At 34.9% G+C, this 23256-nt stretch overlaps 1 pseudogene; it reads left to right on the forward strand.

Annotated features, from left to right (window-relative positions):
* The first annotated feature begins 1099 nt into the window (after nucleotides 1–1099).
* The window catches only part of LOC101033307 (elongation factor 1-alpha 1 pseudogene), a 303417-nt pseudogene continuing 281260 nt past the window's right edge, over nucleotides 1100–23256 (forward strand).

Here is a 23256-nt window from a genome sequence, read left to right on the forward strand (position 1 = left end):
AATTGAGTACTGAGCTTCTTGCATAATCTCCTCCTGAAATATTTCTGGAATCATTTAGATGTCTTTTTTTTTTTTTTTTTTTTTTTTTTTTTTGAGACTGAGTCTTACTATTTCACCTAGGCTGGAGTGCATGATCTTCTCTCTCTGCAACCTCCACCCACAGAGTTTGAGCTATTCTTGTGCCTCAGCCTCCCAAGTAGCTGGAATTACAGGTGTGTACTACCACATACAGCTATGTTTTGCATTTTTAGTAGAGATGGGGTTTTTCCATGTTGACCAGTCTGGTCTCAAATTCCTGGTCTCAAGTGATCTACCATCTCAGCCTCTCAAAGTACTAGAATTACAGGCATGAGCCACCACCCTCATCATTTGATAATGGACATTTTGTTTCTCTTCTAACCAAGGGTTTTTTTTTTTTTTGTCTGTTTGTTTGTTTTTGGTAATGTAACCACTGTGTTAATAGAATAAATATTTCAAGAGTCCCTAACCAAAATAAACCCTATAATGAGAAGTCCAAACCATCTGTATCCATTTTCTATCCTATCTTTCTCAGGGCCATTAAAGAGTACTCTTTGTCTCATCATATATATTGAATGAGGTCTTTGGTAAAACGGGTATTTCTATGTTTGTTCTTGTTGTTTTTCTTGCCAATACTTTTTTATTCCGTAAGTCATACGTAATCCCAAAGAGAGATATACAGGGAGTCACTGCCAGTAAGCAATCCACATAGCATTCTAAAATGGCCTCTATGAACAGATGACTAAGGCTCTTAACTAGGTGAAGCTCTGTCTGAAAAGGCTCCTGTTTACCTTAGCAGGAGTTTCTTTCTAGAAGCTTACCCACACATGAAGATTTCTGATTGAAATTATCCACTATCTTTTTTTTAATTAAAGAGCACTGAATTCCAACCTTGGAAACATCTTTAGCTCAAGCTTCTCTAACCACATAACAATAGTACTAATAGTGTATCCAAAAATGAATTTAAAGTTATAGAAGGGAGTACATTTTATCATATTGACAAATTATATGTTGAAGCTTTTTATTTTCATTGCAAAATTTTCATTAGTTAATCTATTCTTTTTTTTTCTTTGAGACAGAGTCTCATTCTGTTGCCCAGGCTGGAATGCAGGGGTGTAATCTCGGCTCACCACAACCTCCGCCTCCTGGGTTCAAGTCATTCTTGTGCCTCATCCTCCCGAGTAGCTGGAATTGCAGCCATGCCCTACCACACTCAGGTAATTTTTGTATTTTTTAGTAGAGACAGAGTTTTGCCATATTGACTATACTGGTCTCAAACTCCTGACCTCAATTGATCCGCCTGCCTCAGCCTCCCAAAGTGCTGGGGTTACAGGAGTGAGCCACTTTGTCTGACCAAGAAACCAATTCTTGAGGTTCACTAGCCATAACCCAATCAAAATAGACCAAAACATTACTTGACAAATTTTGAGATGGCAAGAAGATTGTAAGTATCAGCACCAGGCCTTGGGTCAAAAGTTCAGAATATGAATCCCGACTAAATCTGAGTTGTGAATCTGCCTCTTTCTATCACTCAGAGTAAGCCAAGCATGTGAGGCTTCAGTTCACTCACCTGGTAAAATATAAAAGTACTGTATGCTTAATGTACTCATTGGGATAGTGGATAAAAAATAAAGTTACAAGTTTTCTTTTGAGGTAAGGTAGGATTTTCACATTGCTGGTTTTGAAAATTAAACATACACGATTGTTTTAAATTGAAAGAAAGTTGCAAGGAATTATAAACTCTGAAATTATATTTCTATACTTTAAATTCTGGTTTCATAAAATACAGACACTATAGTAAATGTATTTAGAAGAATTGATGGAATGAGAATTAAGATGGTATCAACTATATATATATATCACTAGAATCTCCTATTATGCATTCTGGCTTCAGAATTCTGGAGCCTTAAACCTTGGCAGTTATACTAATCTCTGTAAACACTACTTCACTTCTAGATATCACTAATATGGATCAAATTTTTCTCATTAGTAACTTTTGGCAAATAAATTAGATTGGTGATTCTCAAAGTATGTTAAGAGTATTATATGTACTAATCCAACTAGAGGTACCCACCAAAATAGTTTGGAAATTTTAACATGATATTCTTAGCTTAAAGCTATGCAAGATAAATTCAAATTGATATCCTAAAATATCTGAAAAGTCATAAAATAAATAATCCAATTACTATTTGATTAACCCAAATTTTCTCCAAAATGCTTTGACCATGGAATTGTTTTCTAGAGGTAACACATATTAACATAATGTAGTTGACCCTTTACTTGTCTGACTCAGACCCTCTCACTCTTGCAGTTTTACTGGCAGTTTCTCCAAGGGCTAGCATCTGAATCATTTTTCTTGTGGATTTTCTTTGCTTCTCCTACATGTTCCTTTGCCAAGGCTTTCCTCAAGATGGCTTTACCTACCTACCTTGCAGAAGGAAGTGCTGGGAATTAATACTCTCAACTTCCAAACAGCATCGAAGAAGAGATAGTGCACAAATACCCTAGTCTCTCTCAGTTTGTGTGGTGTGTTTTACTTTGTCTTCCAAAGTTTTCCATGAGGTATTAACCTCTAGTACCCATAGTGGTAGGATAGTTAAAAAGATAATCTATCTTGGCTGCCTTTCTTCTAGTCTCACTTCTCCACCACTGGTATTCCTTTTACATCCTAAACAAGCTGCTTGCACTTGAATTCTTGCCTCTGGGCCTACCTCTGCAAAATGCACTGCAACACACATATAGGAAACCTAATGCTTCCTGCTCTACTTTTCAATGACCCAAATATCTGAACAATTACTTTTGAAAACCTCTCAACACAAATTTCCAGGTTTATGCATCCTGAGCTCTTTCCATTATATTACTATACTCTTTTCACATTTTGTAAAAAGTTAAAGTTTACTGACATTCCCCCTTAGGCATTTTGAGTGCTGGGTCCATTAAATTCTGTCAAAGCAAAAATTTTACTGGGCAAATTAAACAGGCAAGACTTTTTTCAAGTCTACTGCAACCAGGAAGAAAGACTGAATTCAATCCTGCTGAAGCAAAATATGGAATGTTTAGGTGAACAAGTAAAAAGCACTGGATGACTTTAGAAGACAGGTTGGTCAATGAGATGTGGAGATCACATTTGGTTATAATTGAGTCTATAATTGTTTTCTTCTGTGATCTGGCCATCCATGTTTGCTAATTGGTGCCAATCCAGGTTAGGTTCCTACCCTGTTACAGAGACGATTTTTTTCAATGTTTATATTTCAAAGAGATAATTCCCAGGTAATTGAAGAAAACATTTATTTGGTTATAAAATTGCCAAGAGACTTGGAGATGATTTATATACACTTCAAAGGGGTAGTGAAAAAACATACAATTGCAAGTTTTTCTTAAAGCAAATGCTCTAAGATAAAGACAAGTCAGGAGCCTATAGTCAGGAAGCAACCTGTCTAAAGTTTAGTCAAACTGAGGTGAATGCTAATGCACACTTGGCTAATTCCTATAAATGAATATCCAAAGATATGCTTTTCCACTTTTCCCTTATGAAGTGGTCAAAGGTAGTGTAAGAGTTGTTCAGATTTGTTCCTCATTAGGTATGTGACCCTGGAACATTAAACCTCTCTAAGCCTCACTGGCAAAATACTGATATTAATCTATATTTTCTTTGGTATGTTATAATGATCAAAATACAAAATGTATGAAAAGTTTTTGACATACTTTTTTAGCTTGCTAGGGATGCCACAACAAAATAGTACAGATTTAGGGTCCTAAGCCACAGCTGGTGTGTGCTATTTAATCCCTAAAGAAAGAAATTTATTTTATCACAATTTTGAGGGCTGAACATCCAAGAAAGGTGCCCCCAAGATTGGTTTCTGATAGACCTTTCTTTTTGACTTGCAAATAGCTATTTTCTGACTACTTTGTCCTCATTGCCTTTCCTCTGTGTAAAGGCACTCCTGGTGTCTCTGTTATATGCACGCCAATCCTACTGAATAATGGCTGTATCTTATAACCTCATTTAATCATAATTACTTCATTAAAGGTCCCATCTCCAAATATATTCACATTAAGGGTTAAGGCTTCAACCCATGAATTTCGTGGAGACACAATTTAGGCCATAACACTTAGTTTTTTGGAACATAATACGAAACCAATATCTAGTATCTATTATCATTCACAAACATGCAGTAACTGGAAATTTTAAATAAAACATACCCCTAAGTTATGTGTTAAGGAGGTCTGATGAGCACAGAATATAAGGTCTTTGGAGGCAAATAGCTCTACTCTAAAAGTAGATACAACTTAGAGGGAGGCATTTTAGGGACAACAAAGTTGAAAATGGAAATTTTCTGATGAACAAATTATTTAGAGAAACCAACTTATTTCTAATTTCTCCTAAATTATAGGACCATCCTTCGACCCTTAGAGTAATTCATATGATTTTCAAAGCCCTTTTAAAGTAAGGTGGGACAATGTTTTTAGTCACTGTTCAGTCTCACACCAGGATCAAGGTATTTTCAGCTATTTGAGAATACAATCAGTAAAACAAACTACATGCTAACATTCCCAGTCACTGATGAGTTTAATGCCAAATAAGACAGTTAAATATATGCCCACTCCTTCATTCATGCTGATCTAGTATATTCAGTAAACCCTGCCTGAACTTGTCTTGAGACAAAGCCATTCGGCAGTTTTTGATGGTAACATAATGTCACAGATGTGATTGGCTTTGTAATCTTTGTCAAATTAATAGTGTGCAAACATTGCAGAATAATACAATGTAACACAGAGTCAGTGAGGCATATGCTGTATGTTGTATAAGGTGGGAGGATACCTCAAAACTCCCTTACAATCATATCCCAACAAACACTTGTGAGAAAACCTGCAAAGAGAGGCTGGAGAGGTGGCGGTTGGGGCAGTTTTACCTTTAGGATATCAAGTATTTATATAAAAAGAGGATAGAGGAAATGCCTTGATGTGTTCACTGCTTCTCAGATTTCATTCCTGACAATTCTTCCTTACAATGAAAGGAAATAAAATGAGGTGGGGATGAATAAGAATGAGAAGTAAGACCAAAAAGTTTGAAAAAATAGTTGTGGTTTTCTGAAACAAAATTAAGGATACCAAATATCTGGACCCCTGACAGCTTCATTTATTATATCTCTGGCATTGCTTATCCCATTAGCTAAATGAATTAAGCACTTCAATTAAAAGTCTCCTGACTGCTGATCAATCAACATGATTTTCAGAGTGCTTAAATTAATCTCTAAGGAAACATCAAATTCGACTAATGCTGTTACTTGGCTCATTCACACACACATAAGCCCAGGATATATTCACATGTACACACACACATATTAATTACAAATGTCATTACTTTGATATCTTAAGGTTAACTCTCTCAGATATTATGTGAAACATTTTGTACATTCTTTTTCTTTAAAAGTCACAACTTTATGACATACATAGGTAATATTATTTACTTAATTTTATGAATGAGGAAACTGAGACTTAGTATGTCTCTTACTTGATTATAGTCCCCAGATTAATGAACTGAAGATTTATAATTTTAGCCTATTTCTGTCTGATTCTGAAACTACTACTGGGAGAAAAGAGTTTCATTATGAAGAGTCTTGAGTCAGACTGCATATTTTTGAATTTTAAATACAGTAATTAGTATAGAAAATGCATGTTTGTCTTAGTGTTGCCCTCTTTAATATGAATATAAAATATTTTGTACCTTAAAGAAATGTTGTGACAATCAAATGAACAACTGCTAGTAATGTACTCAAAAGAGTGCCTGGAATGTAGCACCAGTCTAGTAAATGTTAGTCTTGATGATGAGGAGGAAGATGGTCATGACTGAAGATAATAATAACGGTGATAACTCATCTTGCCTCTGGTGACAAAACAGCTTTCTACACAGTGGGTGATGCTTCTGTCTCTTAGTAGAAACATGTTTTTCTGAAAGACAGTGAGATATGTATAATGGGAAGGCTTACCTCTGCTAAAGCAATCTGTTGAACCTATCCAATATGCACTTTCTACATTGCTGTTACTACGTTGACCACCCTTGACTATAATTTGTAGGATGATTTCTAAAGGAATATGCATATGATGTCCCCTGCTGAAAATGGAAATACAGATTATTTATCATACTCTAGGAAACTTCATCTCTTATTTTCTAATGGATTTTAATACTGGGCAACCTATAGCAGGCAAAAGGGATATAACCAGGCTCCTATAGCTTGTTAACACGACTTTCAGAGGAAAGGCGTATTCTCTCCATCCAAAGCCTCTAAATTTATTCTCCCTCATGCATTCCACTTCTATACTCACCTTCAATATGGATGTGAAGTTAAAGGACCCCTTATACCACATTTAGTCTAAAAGATTATCTGCCAAGTTATTCAAAGTAATCAAAGAAACCTTGGCTTCAAATGTGGAACCTAGCTAAACCCCACAATTTTTCAGAAATTTTTAAAGCACCTTTCTGTTTTAGTGGTTATCATTGCCAAGAAAAATATCTTTTTTAACACAAAGATACTCAATTTTAGAAAATGTGTTCTGTTTTTAGACACCCTATTTATATTGTGTTTGACTTGATATCAGGTAGAGACAGGGATTGTCTTCACAAATAATGATAGCATTAAAACACTTAACATTAAGATGGCTGATCACTAGCAGCTCGGGATTGTAGCTCCCAGTGAAACCGCAGAGAACAAGAGGACGCCACACTTTCAGATGAATTCTTGCTGCTCATGCACCAAGAGATTCCCAGCGGAGGAGCCCCAAGGGTCACCAGCGCGACTCTTGTGACCGGCGAGGTGGTTTTGCCGGTGCCTTGGAGCGTCAGTTCTTGGTGCAGAGTCAGAAAAGCACCATCAATCTTAACGCCGCTGTTTTAGTCGGCGCAGTGGGTTGCTCAGATTTCATTGTTAAGAATGAATAAGTTGGACTTCCACTCAGAAACCCAATTACAAAGACGGTAAATACAAAGACCACAGATGGATAAATTTATAACAAAGGGAAGAAAACAGCCAAAAAAGGCTGAGAATACCCAAGATCAGAATGCCTCTCACTCAGCAGGGGATCGCAGTTTCTCATCAGCAAAGGAAGAAAGGATATCGGAGGTCGAAGATCAACTTAATGAAATGAAACAAGAAGACAAGATTCAAGAAGAAAGAGTAAAAAGGAATGAGCAAAGTCTCCAAGAAATATGGGACTATGTGAAAAGACTTAATCTACACTTGATAGGTGTACCTGAATGTGACGAAGAGAATGAATCCAAGCTGGAAAATACGCTTCAGTATATTATTCAGGAAAATTTTCCCAGTCTAGTAAGGCACGATAATATTCAACTCCAGGTAATACAGAGAACACCACAAAGATATTCCTCAAGAAGAGCAACTCCAAGGCTCATAATTGTCAGATTTATCAGGGTTGAAATGAAGGAGAAAATACTAAGGGCAGCTAGAGAGAAAGGTCAGTTTACCCACAAAGGGAAGCCTATCAGAATTACAGCAGATCTCTTTGCAGAAACCCTACAAGCCAGAAGAGAGTGGGGACCAATATTCAACATCCTTAAAGAAAAGAACTTTCAACCAAGAATTTCACATCCAGCCAAACTAAGCTTCATAAGTGAAGGAAAAATAAAGTTTTTTGTGAATAAGCAAGCACTCAGAGATTTCATCACCACCAGGCCTGCTTTACAAGAGCTTCTGAAAGAACCACTACACATAGAAAGGAACAAACAGTATCAGCCTTTCTAAAAAAAATACCAAAAGTAAAGAGTATCATATAATGAAGAACTTAGATCAACTAATGGGCAAAACAGCCAGCAAATATTAAATGGCAGTATTAAACTCACATATATCATTATTCATTTTAAATTTAAATTGACTAAATCCCCCAATCCAAAAACAGATAGGCAATTTGGATAAAAAATTAAAACCCATTGGTATGCTGCATTCAGACCCATCTTACATGTAAGGATACACAAAGACTCAAAACAAAGGGATGGAGAAATATTTACCAACCAAACGGAGAGCAAAAATAAATAAATAAAAAGCAGAAGTTACAATTTTTGCCTCTGATAAAATAGTCCTTAAAGCAACAGAGATCAAAAGAAGCGAAGAAGGACGTTATATAATGATAGAAGGATCAATGTAATAATAAGAAGAGCTAAAGATCCTAAACATATATGCACCCAATACAGGAATACCCAGATATACAAGACTTATAAAGAGACTTAGACTCCCACACAATAATAGTGGGAGACTTCAACATTAATATTTAACAGATTAATGAGACAGAAAATTAACAACAATATCCAGGACTTGAACTCAGATCTGCAACAGGTAAACTTAATTAACATTTATAGAACTCTCCACTTTAAAAACACAAAATATACACTCTTATTAATACCACATCATATCAACTTAGAAGTTTAAATGAAACATTGATTGGCTCCTAGTTTGTTATTCTCTTCCCTCATTTTCTTTCATGTCTCCATTATTAAGCACAATTATAGGCATACCCATATTTAGACTGCATTCTAGACCGGGCAGATACAGATAAAGCAATACCCCCATTCTCTCTCCCTCTTCCTCTTTCTCTTTCTTTCTCTTCTTTATTCTTTTTCTTATTATTCTTTTTTCTTTCTCTTAAAAAAAAAAGTCATCAAAAATTAAAAAAAAAACACTTAACATTAGTATATGGAGAAAAAGTGAATTCAATAGCATGTTCTCAAATTTAACCCAAACTATTATTACTGACTTACTAGCAAATGTTTAAGGGGAAGTGGAGAAGAGAGTTCCTAAGCTATTTCAGGTTCTCTTTGGAGATCTTATGGAATGAACCTTAGAAGATTATTTTTTATGCTAGCAACATGTAATTTAGAAATTAAGCATAATTAAGACAATAGATGATCAGAACTGAAATAAGCTATGAATAGACAGGAGCATTTTCACAGTATGGAACAGGCTTACTGGGAGGAGAATGGGCTTGAGGTTAGTAACTTAAGTATGATATGAATGAAAAGTAGGTCATTGTGAAAGTTTTCATAGAAGACTATAGTTCCTCAGTCGTTCGTAACTCACAGAAGTTAAGCTACATTTTACCACAAGCAAATCTAACCCAACAGAATTAATCAAACCCTGATTGCAAGCTAAGAATGCTAGTTAGGATTAACATGAGTTTCCCTTCATTTTATCTGTTTTCAGCTCTTGCTTTTCTCTGTCTCTGTCTCTGTCTCTCTCCTTCTCTTTCTCCTGTACACACACACACACACACACACACACACACACACCCCACAAAGATTTTCTTATTTCGAAAGTAGCCTGTAATAGTAATTGATGTGCTATTTTATAAACAATGTATATTAATTGAAAAAGTGAATTACAAAAGGTTAGACGGTGGTAGTCTAATAACATCAAACAAAAAGATAAACTCTCTCTCAGTGGTAGAGAACGTCACTAAAATAGTACATGTTGTCAGGTTATTTAAAAGGACAAATGCAATTAACATTGAAAGAGTGTACCTTAGTTCAAATTTGGTGTTTGTCTAAGGTCTTAAGATTATCTACTAGAGATATTTTATTCTTAGAAATTATGGTCATGCTTGTTAATCAAATTTTGTCACTAGACTGGACCCCAAATGAAATCTAGCTGTATTGAAAATTAAAACTTGCAGTCACAGACAAAGTTATGGTACATTAGAGAAAATACAAAATAATTTGTTTCAATGTCTGAAGACAAGGCCAGGGTTTGTGGAAGGAAATGGATCTCTGGAGGACCATTATGTCAGTAAAATAAGGGGCTTGAATCATTAACTGTTCATAGTTAATAAAATAAGGTTGTAGTCACTATATTTCAAATCTTTCTATAGCAACAAAATCATATTGGGATTAATAGGATATAAATTATGTGGTATTTAATATTAAAATTACTTGGAGAACAGAATTGATTATTTTATCTCAATACAATTTAGTATTTTACATGTTTCTAGGTTTCACTAACTGAATTCAAGCATTTAAGTCCCAATTATATAAGAAAACTGCATTTTCACAGAAGAAGGGTGTAAATATAATAAGATCCTGAAAAAAAAAGGCAATTGGGAGCTGTGGAAAGTGTTCACACTTTACTTTCTCAAGTGATTTCTGGTTCTTGCCATTACTAAGTCTAAGAGCTGTGCTAAGTCACAATTTCTCTAAGCTTTACTTTTTTGATTGTTAACTGTGAGCAATAAATTATTCCTCACACAATTGTAAAGAGAGTTACAAATGAAAAAAATCATAAAAGTGCTTGAAAAGGTACAGAAGTCATCACTTAGTTATTTTATTTGTATTACAATTATTTTTATTCTGTATATATCAGCTAAAGTTGGTGGCTAATTAGTGATACTTATAAGTATAAAAGTAAACACAATATTGCTGATCTTCTAATTTTTTCCCAAGAGAATAAGAGAACAAAAAACCAATAATTGAGAATAAAGAAAACTTTAAAAAATCACTCTGCAGTTTGGAGACAAGTTTTATGTAGCAGAAGATAATGATAAGTAGTAAGAATTAGCATCACTGTTTTTGTAAAAAGCTTGTTTTGTCACTAAGATTGTGAGTGTGTGTGTGTGTGTGTGTGTGTGGTCACAAGATAATGGTCCAGACACAATATGCACAATACGTATAGGCTTTTGGGAACAAAATATGAATACTCAAGAGAGAACAGGGCTAGTTGTTTGAAGAACTACATTCTAGGTTTATTTGCTGCATGAATTTGAGCAATAGTTACCCTCACATTGCTCAAAATCTTTAAGGATAAAAATGAGAAAATTATCCATGCCAAATGATCTCAAAAAGTCATTCAAAATTTAATATTCTGGGAAATTATGAACTGCTTCTAAACTAACACTAGATTCATATCAAAGACATTTTTTATTATCCCATCTTATTAATAATATTATATCAGACATTTCTAAAGGTCAAAAGTTACTTGGATTTCCACCCTTTTGATGGTTGAAAGACTTCTCAGAAAGATAGAACAAATAATAAAATTTCTATTTTGTAGATTAAGAAATTAAAACTAATCTAACAACAGACAACATACTTTATTGTTGTAAATTTGATGTTCTAAGTTGTTCATAATCATTTTATAGTGCTGAAGTGCCTACTTCATTCCAAAACGATTCATTTCAAAATATTTGTGGCTATTTAGCTCAAGTAGAGCACAAAGGATCTGAGGTTGGAGGTTTGCATTTCATTAAAGCTTGTTGTTTCTCTTAACTCCATTTTCATGAGCTCAATTCTAGCCATTCTAAATACGTACAGTGTTGGGCAGTATTATAATCAACTGAAAGAAGAGAATAATTCTATGCACATCCAACTGCTAGTATAAAAACAAACTCAATCTGTGCAGCTGTTTGGATCAGAATTTCTATCTCTATTCCAGAAGGTCAATTGGAATGCAAACATTTACCCCGTCATTTGCATTCTGCTGGATCTAAATTTAGTGATGCCTTCTTCTTCTACTCTCTGTAGGATAACAAAGGGGTTCTGGCAAGGCTAACAGAGCCAGGCTCTCTGGTAAGACTTTTGATCTTTTATTTACTAATCAATAAAAAACTTGACATTTTATCAGCATTATTTTCAAGGGACCACTACTTCATATAAGAATCCCAAGATCAAAATTAGGTAAAATAAATGTTATGACAGTAGCGGTTGTCTTTATGATACTATTAGCCTCACATGAAGCTTCATGTCCTTGAAAAGAAAGAGCGGAATGATAGATTTTGATGGCTAAATAAAATTTTCTATCTACAAGAGAAAAGGTAGGATAGGGAAACAATGATTGGGTATATCAGAATAGGCAGGTTTCATTTCAAAACACTCAAGACATCAGCTGTTAAATAAAGCTCTTATTCATTTGCTTGAAAAAGAGGGATTAACTCGGAAAGTCACATTTACAACGTTAAACTACCTGCTCACTGCTGTTTGGAACTTGGATCACAGAGAAAAGAGGTCTTTGAGATATAAATTCCATTTCCAATTAGTTAACAGGTCTTTAAATGCTATGACTCCAATTTGGAGAGACTAAAATGGTGATTGATGAATGTTTCCTTCCTTTCCATTAAAGACTAACTGGTTAGTTCTTTTCAGATAAAATAAACAATAGAAAGATAAACAAATGAAAATGTATGAAAATATAAATCATCTATTCAAAGCAACTTCCAGTATTTCTTAAGAAGATCAGTTTTGGATAAAAATCTGAGTCTAAGTCAAATCAAACTAAGACCTAAGTTAACTCTTTTGATTTGAATCATGAACTCCTAGATAGTGGGTCCCTTATTTTTTTTTATTTTTATTTTTTAGACGGAGTTTCACTCTTGTTACCCAGGCTGGAGTACACTCGGCTCACCGCAACCTCCACCTCCTGGGTTCAGGCAATTCTCCTGCCTCAGCCTCCTGAGTGGCTGGGATTACAGGCATGTGCCACCATGCCCAGCTAATTTTTTGTATTTTTAGTAGAGACGGAGTTTCACCATGTTGACCAGGATGGTCTCGATCTCTTGACCTCGTGATCCACCCGCCTCGGCCTCCCAAAGTGCTGGGATTTCAGGCTTGAGCCACCGCGCCCGGCCAGTGGGTCCCTTACTTATTGGTTTTACATGTATATCCCATCCAGCATTGAGATTACATGGCAATTTTTGAGCATGAATGATAAATAAGAAAGACAAAGCTTAAGAACTATGCAATATATTAAGCATTGCCTGTCTAAGAACTTTAAAAAATGAAGTCAAAGATGAGTCTTCCATATAACTACAGAGAAAAAATAGAAGTTGTGCAGGAAAAAAATAAGATAAATGATTTATACTTTTGTTTATTGTAAGTGCACTTGTAAAAATGAGATTTATAATAGGTGAACAAAATATAATGGAGGTTTTGATATTATGCTGTGAAATTATATACTATACATAGCTTCCCTCAGATCATGATACAAGTAGCTTATATGTGTATTTGCCAGCTTTCCCCCAATATAGTGTGTATGTGTATAAATACCAATTAAACTTATAAGTAATGTATTTTATATTTTGGAATAGATTTATCTGATCTTGAATAATAATTTTCTAATCAACAGTACTGGGAACGTATGATTAATTACAGAGTAAGCAACTGGAAAAAAAAAAGAGCAAGACAATTTTATTTTTTTCATTAGGCAAGGGATCAAGCTGAGAGAGATGAGTTAAGTCATTGTCAGAAACACCTAGCCTGTCAGTACTGAAAATGAAATAGTAAGAATCACTGGCCAAAGAAACTGGGCAGTAGAATGGTCAATTACATGACCAATTTGATACTGTACATTGCAGTTAGTATAGTTTATCAGTATGTCTTCCAGAAAGCTGAAATGGCTCAGTTTATATATACCCCAAACTCTCTCAGTCACTGTATGTGGCTTTCCCAAGGCAAGGCAGCTTTCTGCATATCCTAAAATAGCTGGCAGATGGCAGCTGTCCATTGACTAAATTAATTGCAGCTGTGCAGCAAATGTGTTTTTGAAAAAAGATAGTGAATGTACAATCCATCTCATGTAGCATTTGGATCTACTCTTCCATATTCATTCAAGGAGCAGCCCAGAGAGACTATTTTGTCAAAAAGCTCATGACGAGTTAAGAGAGCAGCAACCTTAATTCAAGCTATTGATTCACCTTCTTTCTAGGGGTATACATACAAGATAAAAATTAGACAAATTACAGCTTGTCTCTGGGCTAAAAATGATACTAATTATCTTCTTCCTCCTCTGCCCCTTTTAGATTCCAAACACCCTCAGCTACCCAACGTTTTGGCCTTAGTAACTTGCAAGGTGAGATTACCTTTAAACCCTTTCACAGAGAAGTCTGAGCCCTCATTACTCAGCTCTTCTCAGAACATAGTTGTTATTGCTATGTATTTACAGTGATACTTGGCCACAGGTGTTACAAGAAACACCCAAGTATTAACAACTGGCTTCAACATACATTGCAGTCTGCACTCAAATGTGTAACATGGCTCTACATCCTTCTATCAGGGTTTATTACCATTGCCTAGGGTGTGATTCTATTTCTTACACATAGATGACTTTTCTCATCTAAAATGTCTTTTTTACAAGATGGTAGCTGAGTCTTATAATTACCTAACACATTTTACGTGCTTCTTGATGAAAATAGTTTCCTTTTGGAGATCAGGATTTTTGACCTGACAGAGTCAAGAGCTGCAGAGACAAAAAACACACAATTCGCCAGTGGGCCACCAGAAATGATGGTAAATGAGATGACTCCAGCTTCTACTTTGGTTCCTAGAGACAAATATATTTTCTGTTGGAAATTTTTTAGAATTTTAGAATTTTTATTTTTAAATTGACACAAATTTTACGTATTATGCACAACATATTATTTTGAGGTGTATGGTCACTATGGAATGACTAAATTTACTTGACATTCATTTTCTCACATAATTATGATTTTATTTAGTGAGAACACTTTATTTCTAATATCCTAGTATTTTACAAAATTACAACATATTTTGAAATTATAGTCACAGGGTTGTACAATAGAACTCCTAAGCTTATTCCTCCTAGCTCACTGAAATTTTGTATCTGACCTCACTGCATTCTGTTCAGTCACCAAGGAATGTCAAAATTTCCCCTTGTCATTGGAAACATGAGTTAAAATTGATCTTGGAAGATGGTGGCTGGATGGCTCTTGGAGGCTAACCTGAAGTTTGCTGCACTTCAGGAAACAGCAGAGAGAGTTTGGCACAGTTCATTATCTCAGGCTGTAGGATTTTGAAAAAGAACTACCATGCAGTCCATGTCCTGTTGATTAGAGGACTATCTGGGTGGAAAGGAGACAACCTGGGCCACTTGCCTACCATGTGCACAGTGTACCAATTACTTTTATTCTTTTATTTAGAGTGAGGACGGAATATTTAATCTCTTCTAGCCGTGGTATTTTTATCCTGATACTTTGTCTCAATTGCTATGGCTTGCCATAGTTTTTCTTTTTTTTCCTACAACAGAGACTGGTTTTGTAACTGTGTCTAGGAGAAGTGATTGATAGAGAGGTTGAAGGAGCAATAAAGCATAATTCAAAAATTCCTTTAGGATTCTTTCCTAATATAATGGTGTCTATACCACAAATATGACTTAATGAATGGGAAGAGTTTCCAGATGTTGCAATAGCAGTAGCAAGCTGTATAGGATTACACTGGTCAAATTGACAGCTAGAAGGAGTAATTCATTTGGTAAAAATGGGTATATGGTTTTAAGGACTGGAGAAGAATTGTGGAAGCAGTCTATCTTGAACTTTTATTGTTCCATAGGGCATTCAACTAAGTAGAACATAGAGATTCTGTTTTACAGGAACAGAATCTGATTTCCACTAATTAATACAACTACTATTTTCTGGGTTACTATTATATTCACAGGAACTCATTATGTCTTCCTAATCTGAGGAAGTTTAAAAAGGACAGAGATATTTTTCTTAAGTAGTTAACTATCTCTGGTTATGTAAATCTCTACAAAGTATAACTAAACAGGCATCAAAAGGAATAACTTGAGGTGAGTTATATCTGGTTACATTAATAATAGGATGGGAGCAAATGAAAGGAAGAAAAGAAAAATAAAAGGTAGACTAAGCTTTTCTTAACTTTAATTTGGTAGGGCTTGATCCTGGAACAATGGCCCATGATTCCAATGGTGATGATATTTTCTTGTCTCCGGTGTGATGTCCATCCCTTTTCTGCTGTGCAAATGACAGTCTCAGTGGTTAGCAGCACAAGATAGGTTCCTTCTCAGATCTGTTCATCTTTTGATGAGGATGTAGTCTCTAGGCTAGTGCTGATGTACTGGAAATTCTAGATGTGGTAACTGTGCTAAGAGACATTTTATAATCTTTGTTAAAGAGCAGGTTAGTCCTTTAAGAAAAAAAAAACCTGTGCTTTTATTTTAATGTCTAGTTTACAGAAAAACTGGATGATACTACTTTACTTTTAGCCAATATGTTTACACAAAGAATTTCCTTTACAAGTAATGTTTTAAAACTTGCTTAGACCTTCAAAACAAAAATTATGTAAGATTTCTTGCATAAATTCCTTTTGATAACACTTTTCATGACTTTCATAGATAATCTTCGACATGTCTTAACTTTCAGACTTTGTTTTATAACCTTCCTTACTAAAGGTGCATTCTTATATCTATAAATTTCTTCATATTTTCTTTCTCTTCTTCCTACTTTATTTGTATCCTTTGTCTTACTTGTTGTGTCTTTCTCTGCTTTCTGTTTCTTTCAGTCTCTCTCTTATTCATTCTTTCCCTCTATTTCTTTCTCTAATCTTTGTTTCTGTTTAAATCTTTTATTGCCAGACTCATAGGATCTCTTCCCTAAGTCTCTATTTCATTTGTGCTCTTTCTCTCTCTCTCTGGTTCTCCACCTCTGCCCTTTCCTTCCATTTCTCTTTCTGATTTCCTTTCTTACTTTCTCCCTCTTCTTGTTTCTCTTTCCTCTGTGCTTGTCTTTTCCTTGCTGTATATTAAATGTCTGGGTAAGATTCTGGGTTTGGGGTACTGATTTGTTAATTTCCTTTATTATTAATTCCTTAAAGTTCTGCATGTTCTAATGGGGATTTCTTACCTCTTTTTATCCTTCAAGACACCTAGATTAAGGAATAGTTTACCACCCTTGCAACTTCTCTTTCCTTGGTCCTGACCAAGGAATAATTTACCACCTTCCCCATGGCTTCTCTCACTTTGGTATGTCCTGACCAAGGAATATTTTATTAATTCCCAGCTTCTCTTTCCTATCCCTGTCTTTAGAAACATTCCCCATACTTGGTACCAGTTAGACTCAACTGCTCTCAACCCAGAAGTTTCTTGCCTATCCTGTTTTCCAGAGGCCTGCCCTTCTTTTCCCTGGGAAGGATTCTAATTATCCCCCTATCCCATTCCTGGAAGCCTCTTTCACTCCTTTTGTCTCACCTTCTCTGAACTCTAGGCCATGTGAAATGATCACAGAACTTGCATTTATGTTGTTTTGCCCTGTCGGGCCTCTAGGCCATATGAAATGATCACAGATCTTGAAGATCCATTCATTTTGCCCTGTCAGGCCTCTAAACTCGCAGAGAGGACTGCACTCAAGCCGAACTCATGCATGCACACCCACACTCACTCAACTTCCAGAATTTCTACCACCAAGAAAGTACTTTATCACCCCCTTGTGATGTTCCCTACCTTGTTCTATGCACAGAGTTGCCTGGTTGCTGTTGTGCTGCAAGCCTTTTCCCCTTGTTGCCAAGAGTATAGGTTTATTCTTCACACCGGGTGGGTCCTGATTCCTTAATCCTGAGGCCACCAGGAGGCAGTGGGGTGCACCTCCTCACAAGAGAGAACCAGAGACTGCCTCTGGAGGGGAATGGAGGCTAAACCCAATTGGCTAAAAACTTAAAACATTCCTAAATAGGTAAAGGCAATAGAGAACAAAGGAAAAGAGGAAGTTGCTTGCAAAAAAAACTTAGAAAAGTAATAACATTTCCAAATAAGGAAGGGGCATAGGCTGCAAGCTGGGATGTGCCTGTGAGCATGTCCAGCACAAATACCTTGGTTAAAGTACAAGGACATAGAATGTACTTATTCCCTTATATCTAACAGCTGCATAGGATAAGACTTAATAAAGAGTTAATAACAAAAAGCAAGAAGACTTTGAAGAAACTTAGTCTTTAAAATAAATTATTTCTAACATTTATTATTAGTATCCTTTAATAAGAAGAAAAACTTTGAAGAGAAACTTTTAACTTTCTACAAACTTCATACCTTAAATTAGCACTATTCAATAGAAACTCAATGAACTGTATAATTTAATGTTTTTTCTTACCTAATTTATTCATTTGCATTACCTGTCTGTCTCCGTTACTATTTGTGTTTACAATGCTATGTTACAGAACATGAGACATAGGAGGAGCTTTAAGGCATTTTGACTAGTATCTGCTTTGTTCATTGCAATACAGATGTTGGTGACATGTGTTTCCATTGCTATTTTAATAAATCATTAAATATAAAAATAACTTCATTTTTCCTTTGAAATTCAATATTTGGATATTTTAAACTTGAATATAAGTGTGTGAGCAACACTTACGAGAGCAATAGTTAGGGGAAATTAGATAAACACATTTCAATACTGGTACCCATGGAAGTGGTTTTGAACTGAACATCTACATGTTTCTCATTTCTTAAAAAGCATTGTCAATAACACAACATGAAAGGATAATTACATCTAATTGGATATTTCATTTTTGTGAATGAAAATATTTGCAATGTGTTATTCGTGACAAGATACTATAACAAACTGAAACCCTAGCTCTTACGTTGCTATATAACAGAAAATGGAATTAACAAGAAAAACAACAACAGCTTAAGAGGATCAATTTCATATTGTGTTTATCTGTTTTTATGTCTCCATAAAGAAATACCTGAGGCTTGCTTAGTCATTTATTTATTTTTATTTTTTATTTATTTTTTTGAGATGGAGTCTTTCTCTGTCACCCAGCCTGGAGTGCAATGATGCCATCTCAGTGCACTGCCACCTCGACTTCCTGAGTTCAAGCAATTCTTGTCCCTCAGCCCCCTAAGTAGCTAAAATTACATGCATGTATCACCATGCCCAGTTGATTTTTGTATTTTTAGTAGAGACAGGGTTTCCCCATGTTTGCAGGCTGGTCTTAAATTCCTGACCCCAGATGATCCACCTGCCTTGGCCTCCCAAAGGTCTGGGATTACAGGCATTGGCCACTGCACCCAGCAAGGCTGGTAATTTATAAAGAAAAGAGCTTTAACTGGCTCACAGTTTTATAGTCTATATGAACATTTCTCCAGCATCTTCTTCTGGTGAGGGTCTCAGAAGGCTTCCAATCACAATGAAAGGTTAACGGGGAGCACGCATGTTATATATAGAGGGAAGGAGCAAAAGAGAGAGAGAAGAAAGATGCCAAACTCTTTAGGCAACTAGATCTCATGTGAACTGAGTGAGAACTCCTTTGTCACCAAGGGGACAGTACTCTAACCACTCCTGAGGGATTCACCCCTAGGATCCAACCACCTCCCATCAAACCCCACTTCCAACACTGAAAATCACATTGTAATATGAAACTTGGATGTTTGGACAAACATCTAAACCATATACTGCATTTTGATTAAATGTCGTAAGATACAGTTAACTTCAATCTATATTAAATAAAGATATAGATATGGTACAAAACAAATCACAATACATTATGTCATTTTAAATGTATTTGCAGACAAATCATGTAAATTTTTTTTAGCATTAAATTAAATAAGACCTATGAACCTTTGGTTAAATATATCAGAGCAAAGGAATTTCAACCTTAATCACCATCTCTGAAATAATGAAAAGCTGTTGAAATGCATTTTTTAAAATGAGCAAAATGTAAACATATTAATCATTTTTAATATAACTAGGAAATGGTTACGACACCTAAATATAAATTAGGAAGGAGTAATGGTCATAAAATGTGAAGCTCAAAACACATCAAAGAGGAATGACAAAGTACCTGAGGCACATGATCAGATTTGACCAAAAGTACCTTTCTTTCCCTTTGGAAGGGAATTTGGGGGCCCATTCCTCTGGGTCAGGATGCAATAGATTGAGAGGAAGAGCTTAGCTGTGGCTATGTGGAACCTTTTTTTTCTGTTCTGATATTTATATTTTAAACATTAAATAAAGTATCTAACATTTTATTAGATATCCTTTTGGATGTTGATTACCAAATTAGGTTTATATATTACTCTATTGAGGGACACACATAGTTTGCATCATATACCAATTACCAGCTTCCATTGGGAAATTGTCTTCTTAATCACCTTTCCTGTTTTATTCTTGCTATTTTGCATAATAAAAGCAGTTTCTTAAATTATAATTACAATAAGATGAAAAAAAAATCATTATTTTCTACCTGTATTTTAACTATTATGCCTATAAATATTGCCCCAGGCCTCAAGCTGAACTTTTAAAATAAAATCTTATATAATAACTATATGTTTCTTGCTAAGTTACATTATAGTGGTATGAAACATCAAGAGTATAATGTTTGTTTCTTTCAGCATAGCATCAGTGATGTGTTATCAAAATAATTATGAAAAGTCAATTAATATGACAAATAATTATACTTAATGTTCTCAAAAGTAAGCCATAGTATCAGAGGGAAGGAAGAGGAAGACATTTGAAGGAAATGCTCCTTAAACCCTGGGATATCCACGTTTTACATGCATATAAGAAGATTAAGCCATTATGAATATGCAACTAGTATACACAGACACACACACACACACACACACACACACACACACCCACACACACGCAACAATTTAGGTTCTATGTTGATAAATGAAGCAAGAGATAAAAAGGTGTTAGTTTGGAGAAGCTGCTTTTTAAATAGCGTAAAAAGGAGGTTTTCCTGGGAGTGCAAATTAAGCAGAGACCTGAATGGAGTAGGCTGTGCATTTAATATACTTGAAAAATTTGTTTGAATCCTGCGATTGTGTGAAATCTGTCCAAGTTTTCTGGACAGACAAATATGAATACTATGTGTTTAAATTTTTTAACTTCTTAATATGCTGTCAACAAAATTGTGAAAAAATGCAATAACATTGGTATAAATGATGTAAAATCAACACAGGAAAGTTTTAAGAGTAGCAGCTCATATTCATACTATTATTTACTACATTCTTACACTCATGGGAAGTTGCAAGAGTATTAATGGTTTAAGAGATGCCAGCATTTTAAAGTTTGTTTTGTAGAACAACATATAAAATGTGAGATAATTTTAAAAAAATAATTGTAACTCAATTATTTTATTCATTTAAAGACCTTTTACTAGTAAATGTAATCTTTGTGTACTGTATAGGTTTGAACTGGCAGATTGCAGCCAATTAACTTCCTTTGAAATGCAGATTGTCATAAGGATTTTGGGTACACAGTACACTGAAATTATCCCGTAACAGTGGAAAAACCTCTAACTCAAGAAAAGCATTTGACAGCTGCGGTGGCTGTATCCAAATGTTTTCACAAATTTTCATTTCCTAAACAAACAGAAGCATACTGTGTTCAATAAATTTAATTAGCAGGTTGTCCTCTAATTTGGTCTCATAACAATCTGTCCATGTTTTCCTTAAAATAGCTTCATAATAGAATAAAAATGGTATTACTAAGCCATTTTCAATTCCAGTAGGCTAACATTTGGCATTTCTTGGGACTACTATTTTATATTTTCCTCAAGAAACTATTAACTATTATATAGCCAGTGATAAAAATATATGCCTAAATACTGAACTTGAATACATATAATAACATGTAAGCTTATTTATATAGCATATATGTATACATACATACACACACATATATAAGCATATATATATTATATATACATATCATATAATATAACCCAGTCCATTAAGTCCTACCTCTGCCACTTATTAGTCATGTAGTTAAGAACTGGTTACTTTACACTGCTGTATCTCAAAATCTTCATCTATAAAATGTGAATATTAGTAACACCAGGTTCATACTGTCGTTTAAGTGACTAAATAAACCTAACCTTAAGGGCTTAACCTGGCTCCTCTCAAAAGCTCAACAAATGTCACCCCCTCTTGTTTGTCTTCACTGAACTCAGAGTAACTACACTGAACATAAGCTCAGTGTGCACCCCAAAATGAAAAACTAAAAGTTGCCATTGGATATTTAATTTTCCAAAAAACATAAAAGAGTTGTAGCAATTAAGAATGTGTGAATAACAGAAAGTCCAAATAATCTTTCAGTCATTCCATTGCTTTTTCACTTAGCCATTATTCGGGAGATATGCTGTTACAAATACTAGCTTTTCAGCTTCACAGTGCTGTTATCAGGAGACCTGGCTTGAAACCAGCGATTTTAAGATGGCTGCTACAAATGTATTTATCACGAAAATGTTCAAGGCAGAAGAAGGGGTGTGGAAGTGGGGACAGTCACATTTCTTCCTTGTCCTTTTATCAGGAAGTCATTAGATTTCTTACAACTTCTCATGAGAATTTTGCTGATGAATTACTAGTGTTGTCTGTGTTATATGGTTATTCTGAGCTGCAAGAGACACTAACACAAGAAGCTGGGACCTTGCGGTGTTCAAAAAATTCAAGGTTGTTTTAACAGGAAAGAAGGTGAAAAGTAGATGTGGGGTAGTATTTTAGTATGTGTCATAATAGTCATCAAGGGAAGCATCAGAATTCAGTTAGTTTTCCATATACTCATTTTATGGTTTAGTATTTATTGTTTTAATATTGAATTTCCTAACAGAAACTAGTATGACAAACTTTTCATTGCTTAGTTCTTCTGAAGTTTTAATGCAGTACTAATATGAGGAGATTTTACTTTGCCACCGACATTCTTATGTGATTTTGTTTGTTTGTTTTTCTTGAAAAAGAAACAGCAGTTGGGCAAAAGTGCTACTGGGAAAATTGACCCCAATCACTCAGTTCACTCATTACACTGTAGCTATACTGGCTTTACTTATTTTTCTCAAATATGCCAAGCTCATCTCTACCTTATGTCTTTCCTGCCTGTTCTTCCTTCAGTTTAAGAAAACTCTGGAAGACCAGACCTCTAACCATGACTGCCGTTTTCCCAAGCCTGAATTCTTCACTAGGTTTGGTTCAAATGTCCCTTCTTGGGGACACCTTTTCTGACCAGATGCTTCTTCCAGCAAGCCTCATTTCATTAAGCCTATTTTATTAATTTTCCTCTTATAATTTTCTTCCTGGGAAACTGATTTTTATGCATTTACTCTTCCAAATTTAATGTATGTTTCTTGCATTAAGGGACATTTTTCTGATTCATCCTTGAGTTTTCTGAACCTAAAACAAGGCTTAAACTATAGTAGTCACTTAATAAATGTTTGTTAAACAGATTAAGTCATTCTTAACACAGGGATTTTGGTCACCATGTAATTAGAGCAAGAGTATTTATATGCACATTAATATTTAAATATTTAATTTCATCAGGAGGAAATGGATTAATCTGTTCATCTCAGCAATTGAGATGTACAGACTGTGTCCACCTTACTGTGTTTAATTAACTGTTTTAATCTTTACAGTGGTGCAAAAGCAGTACATATTCAGTAGAAACTATACTTCAAACTTTGAATTTCCATCTTTTCTTTGGCTAACTATATACATAGGTATGATA

Source organism: Saimiri boliviensis, chromosome 6 (assembly GCF_048565385.1).
Source record: "Saimiri boliviensis isolate mSaiBol1 chromosome 6, mSaiBol1.pri, whole genome shotgun sequence".
NCBI lineage: Eukaryota > Metazoa > Chordata > Mammalia > Primates > Cebidae > Saimiri > Saimiri boliviensis.